Source organism: Doryrhamphus excisus, chromosome 21 (genome assembly GCF_030265055.1).
Source record: "Doryrhamphus excisus isolate RoL2022-K1 chromosome 21, RoL_Dexc_1.0, whole genome shotgun sequence".
Lineage (NCBI taxonomy): Eukaryota > Metazoa > Chordata > Actinopteri > Syngnathiformes > Syngnathidae > Doryrhamphus > Doryrhamphus excisus.
This window is the reverse complement of record NC_080486.1, coordinates 8,134,137-8,142,202: the sequence shown is the minus strand read 5'-3', so window position 1 is coordinate 8,142,202 and position 8,066 is coordinate 8,134,137.

The following is an 8,066-nucleotide window of genomic DNA, read 5'->3' as shown; positions in this document are numbered from 1 at the left end:
CCTTGACCATCTTGTTGTCACCATGCATGCGTGAATATGAGTGTGAATGGTTGTTTGTCTATATGTGCCCTGTGATTGGCTGGCGACCAGTCCAGGGTGTACTCCGCCTCTTGCCCGAAGACAGCTAGGATAGGCTCCAGCATACCCGGCACCCTAGTGAGAATAAGCGGTACAAAATGAATGAATGAATGGACTGTATGTTATGGTGGTAAACTACATCTGTAGCCACAGCTGCCCTGGTGTAGTCTCACGGAAATTTGCCTGCCAATTCACACCTATGGCAAACATTAATTCACATCCATACACCAGTGTGATGTAAGGCGGGGGGGGTGAAGTGTATTGCCTATGCCTATACATGAAAAGCAACTACACACACAGTGTCATTAAAAAGCAGCACTATTAGTTCCGTCTGCCATCATTTGTCCGACATTATTACTCAGAGAAGGCGGGTCATAGAATAGAAGACAGACAGTGGGGCTCCAACCCGGTTAATAATGGAGGGAATCTTTGGGGCAGGTAAGGGTCAAACCGGACACTTCCTAGCATGCAGCGAAGAGTCATTCATCTGAATGGAAATGTCAGCAGAGAGCGTGGGGGTCAAACAGCTCCAGGCTAAGTTGGACCTGGGTGTGACTCCTGACACTCCACACTGCAGCAGGGCCACATAATGGCTTCAGGAGCCTGATGGTTATCTCCTCAACTTTGACTTGTTTTCATTCTTCTCCCACCCTCCCCTTCCTGCGTCCGTCGCGTCCACCGAGCCCGTCTAACCGCCCGACGTCTAATGACAACAGAGGAGGGGTTAAATGGTCCAATTCCTTTGAGATTTTGGGGAGTGTAGATACGTGACAGATGCGAGGAGATAAATCAGATGATGGCATGTCTTGGAGAGAGCAAGGCAGCGACGTGAATGGCAGCCTTGTTTCCTTTGTGATGTGCGCCGGGGCTATTTATAGGACAAATGGGTGAACCACAAGAAGCCCCGCCCTCCTACTATCATAATTGGATGTTTTCTTCCTGCATTCTGATAAGATCACATCTCATTTCTCATGTTATTTCTCTGCTGAGCGGACTGAAGTTTTAACTTTGTATAGGCTATACATTGTAACTAATCAAAAGTATTTCCCCAACTATATTATATATTGGAATATATATATATATATAATAAATAATATTTAAGGAGGATGGAAAAAGGTCACAAAATTAACTTCTTGTTTTGGATTTTTTTTTTCCAGAAATTCTGTTGTGTAAGCCGGTACTCCGAAAATTTGAACCCTGAACAGTGTGACTAATCTATGGCTAAATTCTAAAATCTTGACATATAATTTTCTTCATAATTAATATTGAAATTTAAATACTGTGCTGCTTGCAAGTCAGTGAGGAAACCATTGGAAATTGCAAGACAGCCTGACTCACGGTGTCATCTTACTGAAAATTCATCACACATTAACTTAACACCCCCAAAGCATAGCTCAGAAATATACAAATATGTATGAATATGTACATGTTTAAAATGTTTTTTTTTTGGTCATTTTAAACATGAACATTTCCCATAAGACATTGACACTGCAATGACGTCAGCCTCCCTATGGGATTGGTGCTCCAGTGTTGCAAGTCAGTGAGGAAACCATTGGAAATTGCAGGACAGTCTGACTCACGGTGTCATTTTACTGAAAATTCATCACACATTAACTTAACATCCCCAAAGTACATATACCTCAGAAATATACAAATATGTATGAATACATGTTTAAAATGTTTTTTTGGTCATTTTATACATGAACATTTCCCATAAGACATTGATGCTGCGATGACGTCAGCCTCCCTCTGGGATTGGTGCTCCAGTGTTGCAAGTCAGTGAGGAAACCATTGAAAATTGCAGGACAGCCTGACTCAAGGTGTCATTTTACAGAAAATTCATCACACATTAACTTAACACCTCCTAAGTATATCTCAGAAATATACAAATATATATGAATACATGTTTAAAATGTTTTTGGTCATTTTAAACATTGTTACTGGTTTCAAATGTGTTTTTGGTCATTTTAAACATTGTTACTGGTTTCAAATGTGTTTTTGGTCATTTTAAACATGAACATTTCCCATAAGACATTGACGCTGCAATGACGTCAGCCTCCCTATGGGATTGGTGCTCCAGTGAACTGCTCTTCTGGCAATAATGCATTAAATGTTAAAACAACTGTTGTTTGTTACTCGTTTTGGTACACGTAATATTTATATCCTATATACATTTTCAGTGTTAAGTTGCTGTGTGATGAGTTTAATGTTAGTAAGATGGAAAGCAAGTCAGACTGTTTCATTGAGTAATGAAATTTAGTAGAAAATGTAAAAATAGTAGTTAAAATTTGAAATTAAACATAACCTCAGCTGGTTGTACAGCGTATTTCAGAAAATACAGATTTCATGCGAAATGGAGAAGACAGATTCCATGTGAGGAATGTGACTCCATTGTGCGATAGAGACAAAAATTCCCATCTTCTTCATGTCAAAAGCTGTCAGAGCATTTTGGTTCCCTTTGATTTGGTGCCCCCCCTCATATTGAGACAGCTTCGAGGAGATCCTGAAAAGACCTTTTGAAACGGACCAAGGCTGGCAGTCTGGCTATTTGGTAACCCCCCGCCTTTCCACTCAGCCTGTTTTACAATCTCATTAAATCGGCCCTTTGTTTTGCCACTTTCCAAGCTCTGATCTCTGGCTTAGGACGAGTCAAGAGGCCGAGACAGTTTGAAAAAGGCTCCCCGCGCCACAAAGAGGCCGCTTGTTCCCCAATCGCTCCCCTCTTGAAGAAAAAAATAAAAAAAAGCCAGTGAGAGACCAATAGGGTCATTCACTCGCACGATATCGCGAGAACTTAATGAAAGTTTTATAACTCTTGAAATGTTTATGACCTTCCCCACTCAGCACCAATTAATGCTTGATGAGTGCATGAGACCCCAGTGCCACCCCCCCAGAGGAAACAAGCAGAAAATATGTGACAATGTTGAAGTGGCTTTGATTTATGGCTGCGAGCAGGTAGAGCGAACCCTTATTATTGCCATCTGCTAACAAAACCTCACTAAAGACTGCTCTATTATGCAGCAATTCATGAGGACATTTTTTTTTGGGGGGGGGACATAAAATACGGAATTGCAATTTTAGTGATATCTACCCTTCTGAGAAGATGCTCGACATTATGATGTCATATATTTGGCCGTTTTTGTACATTCATCCATGAGGAAAGGACGGTGTAAAAGCCCTTTAAGGGGCACGCCCCACTTGAGAGATGCGTTGAGGTGATTGATTTGTCTAATTAACAAGTGCACAACACAGCGACAACAGAACCAATGTTGTAATAGCGTTAGCATTAATAGCGTTAGACTCGATATTTCTGTGAAGTGTGATATCAAAAACAAGCGGAGGTCTCGTGTTTCAAGATGGCGGCGCCCGATTGCAAGCTAGCCTCCTTATTATTTTTGTGCCATAGCAACCCCTTAAGCAAGTATACAGCTACGGATCTTCATTTTTTTACGTTTGTAGCTTGCTGCTTGCGCCATTGTTGACAATAGGGAGCAGCTGTTAGCTGTTAGCATCCCTTCGCTACATCAAATGATTAGATATCCCAGTGGAAATATGGAGGTGGAGAGGCTGCATAGAACAGCAGAAAAGACGGTATAAAGGTCTTCAAAGACGACATCAACCATGTTTATCGTCTTTTGGAACTTGAGATGGAGGCGCTAACGGCGCTAACCCGGTTACAATTTGACAAGAATTAAATAAAAAACTATTATGGAAATAAAGACAGAGTACTCTGGGAATAAAGTCATAACTAGCTTACAAGAAGAAAGTTGAATAGTTGGAAACTGTTAAAAAAACATTATTTTACAGTAATGAAGTCAAAATATTATGAGAAAAAGTTCCATTTTAATTAACTATTTTAATAATTTAAGGAATATTTTTTCACAAGTCATAATATGAGTACCAAAACAAAATATAATTGTATTTTTTGGGAGTTGGAAACTTCATAATATTATGGAAATAAAGTCATAATATTTGAACATTTTTTAACCTTATTTATGGAGAAAATTGAAATATTGTGGGGGGGTTTTCCGGGTATTCCGGTTTCCTACCACATTACAAAAACATGCTAGGCTAATTAGAGACTCCAAATTGTCCATAGGTATGAATGTGAGTGTGAATGGTTGTTTGTCTATATGTGCCCTGTGATTGGCTGGCGGCCCCACCTCTCACCCAAAGTCAGCTGGGATAGGCTCCAGCGTTTGATAAGCGTCATCAAAAACGGATGGATGAAAAAAAAACAAGTAACTAAATATCAAAATGGCCCTCCCTGGAACGAATTTGCACACCCTAACCTAGCGTCTTCCCGCTAATAGCGCTAATAGTAACATTATTATTGTTTACATTTTTAAAACTTTGCATACATATTTGGTTTCACCTTTTGTCTAAATTTAGTATATGGAAAAAAATATTGATATTCTACGTAAATATATCGTGATATAAATTTTCGGCCATATTGGTGATGAGTTCATTGTAACCAACACACCAACACATGACACTTTCATGTGCATGCAGAGGTAAATACATGTAGCAAAGTATGTAGACTTGAACAGAAAACGTCCCTACAACATCAAGCGTAATTTTATATTATATATTATATTATATATATCCCAAGACTATGATACATATATATACATATATTTGATGAGTGTGTCTGCGGTCTTGTTGCCTCACTAGACAGTCGTTACTGAATTAGTCCTAATGCACGGACTTACGAGATCCATCTTGGTACTGTGAAGCTGTCACAGAGCAATGAAGGGGAATCCAGTGCCTATCTAAAACAAATGACAATCGCCCAAGGCCTCGCTCTCCGTCTTCCTAACAGCTACGCTGAGAAGCCATCGCTGTCCACAAAATATGATAAACCTTGCGCCGTAATAGGATTCATAAACATGCCCAAATACAATTTGCGGAGATGTATTTCAGGAAAAAGACAATCATTTACAACTTCTGAGGGGGATTTAGAATAAGTATGTTTGTATGCAAATCCGCCAAACACGTTTTATGTACTTGCAGAGATCATGAAAGCGCATTAGATTTATGGCGGTGCGTGTGGATAATTGCGAGGAGGGCAGGGTGTGGGGGAACTAAGAAGGGAAAAAGAAGTAGTGTCGAGATTTACACCGAGACCTTTTTGAGGGTTTTTGATGAGTGTCGAGCTTTCATGCCCCCCCCCGCCGCACCTCCCTCCGTCATGGAAGACAATTGGTGCCACTTGGCTGAGTCGTGGGCATCGAGGCCCCCGTTGCTTCCACATGGGATGCCGCCAACATTGGCTTTTGGCAATAAAGATAGCGGAGAACAAAAGACAGCAAAGTGTTGGCAGATTTTGGTTTTTAATATGTATTTATTGCGTCAGTGATGAGCAGTTTGGAAGACGAGTGAACATATTTGGGGAAACTAATATGCAAGTTGTAAAAAACGAAATATCCTACAGTATTAACTATAGCTTTATGCTAAATTATTGCCACTATTTTGACAGTAATTTAAAAATACGGTCACTAATTGTGTGTTCTAAGGCCTACAGAAAAGCACAGCAGCTTGAAAAAAATAAAACCAAGCCTGCTAAGATGACTTCACTAAAGTGTAAAGTCAAAAAATATATATATTTTTCATATTTGTGTCCAAACATTGTGTTTTAATGAGCATATATTAGTGTAAAAAGGTGTTTGCCGCATCCTGACTTCTTATTCGTTTACATTTTTGTCCCACTAAAATATGTCAAATCATCAAACAAATTGACCAAATTTCCATCACACTACCACCACCATATTTTACCGTTGGCGTAATGTTCATTTTCTGAAAAGCTGCGTGACTTTTAGAGTATTTTCCCAAAGTTCTCAGTTCTCAAGTTCTCAAGATGTTTTTGAGACAAACCTTAATGTTTTTTTTATCTTGTCTTTCTTATGATGCAGTCCATCAACATTGACTTTAAATGAGGTAAGTGAGGCCTTTGGATGTTGTTGTGGGGTCTTTTGTGACCTCTTGGATGAGTCGTTGCTGCTCTGTTGTGGTTACCGTGTGTTCCGGACTAAAAGTCACACATTTTTTTCATAGGTTGGCTGTTCCTGGGACTTATACTCCAGAGTGACTTAGAAATGAAAAACTTTTTATGTTACATAAACACTGGACACCTTATTTTTTATTGTATTATAAAAACATTGTTTTTATTGTTTATTTTTTGTGTAGCTGAATAACCATTGTGTTAGCATATTTTACATCTATTCAGCCTGTTCTCTATTCTTTTATTGTTAGAACTTGCCTTGGTCAAGTCGTTTGTAAAATAAATTACCCGCAAAAATGCAACTCCAGTGTGACTTATGTATGTTATTTCTACATAATTATGCATTTTTGGCCTTGTGCGACTTGTACTCCTGAGCAACTTATAGTCCAGAAAATACAGTATTTTAGTTGTCCGGAAAGGTGCACCACTGTTCAATGTTTTGGCCATTTGTGGATAATGGCTCTCACTGTGGTTGGCTGGAGTCCCAAAGCATTGGAAATGACTTTAGAACCTGTTTCAAATTGATAGAACACATTTTTTTTGCTTATTTCTATTTTGTATTGTTCAGTCATGTTGTCATTGACTAATATTTCAATTTGTTTGATGACCTGAAATATTTAAGTGTGACAAACAAACAAAAAAAAATCACACAGAAGAAGAACGCCGTCCTAATCTTATTCTTAATCAGTGATTTTTACCTTTTACTTCTGTCGAGTTTTTGTGCAATGTGGCATGAATTTGGGTGTCTGAGCCATCATCCTCCTCTTTCTCAAGAAGAGGAAAGGAAAGGAGGCTTGGAGGGGGTTGACCCAGGAATTTGGCGTTTTTTTTGGGGAGGCGAGTTCAAAGGAACTCCCTGCAGCCTACATAAACCACCCTCAATTGGCACAAAGAGGAAGCTCAATTTGCAGGGAGCTGTGTTGTATACTTTTTATAGAGGAACTTTTAGTCATTAGGCCACATACAGAATGTCGCTCACAGAGCCAGGCGGCGCGGCAGGAGGCCGAAACGTAGAAAGCAGGACAGAACCCCCCCACCCCTCTCTGTTCTTAATGAGGACCCGCTTAGTTCCTGTGTCTTCAAATGATGTCCTGTTTGTTCAGCAAAGCACGGGGATCTGTGTTAACCCTTCCGCAACCAAATCTGCTTAGAAGGTGTAATCCTATCTAGTATGCGTGTAGTAGTCTCCAGGCGGGGCTGTGCGGGCTAAGGGAAATGCCAAAGATGCTGTATCAAATTAAACATATGTGACAAAACCAGTCGGCAATCAGGTTGAATTGAAAGGGAATGGATTGTCTGAAAATCTTCTTTAGGGTTGTCATACTCGTTTTAAGTCAAATGGGATTGGAGAACAAAAACGGTACGAAAGATGGCATAAACACACCCATAGTTGATGTATTTACAAAAATATTCAGTGTACTGTGAACTTACATCAAGCAGTCTTTATTGACGTAGAGATATATACAATCTAATGTCACAATAATAGTTTGAAATCATGTTTTGCATGTTTTTTTGACAAATGTAAACAATAATAATGTTACGAAAAGTGCTAATAGTGGGAAGATGCTAGGTTAGGGTGTCCAAATTTGTTCCAGGGACGGCCATTTTGATATTTAGTTCCTCGTTTTTTTCATTCATCCATTTTTGATGATGCTTATCCTCACTAGGGTCACAGGGGTATGCTGGAGCCTATCCCAGCTGACTTTGGTTAAGAGGTGGGGTTGCCAGGCAATCACAGGGCACATATAGACAAACAACCATTCACACTCACATTCATACCTATGGACAATTTGGAGTCACCAATTAACCTAGCATGTTTTTGGAATGTGGGAGGAAACCGGAATACCCAGAGAAAACCCCCACAATATTTGAAATTTCTCCATAAATAAGGTTACATTTTTTTTCTGAATATTATGACTTTAATTACATAATATTATAACTTTTCCTCCCCAAAAAATATTTTTTTTGTTATTTATTTATTTTATAT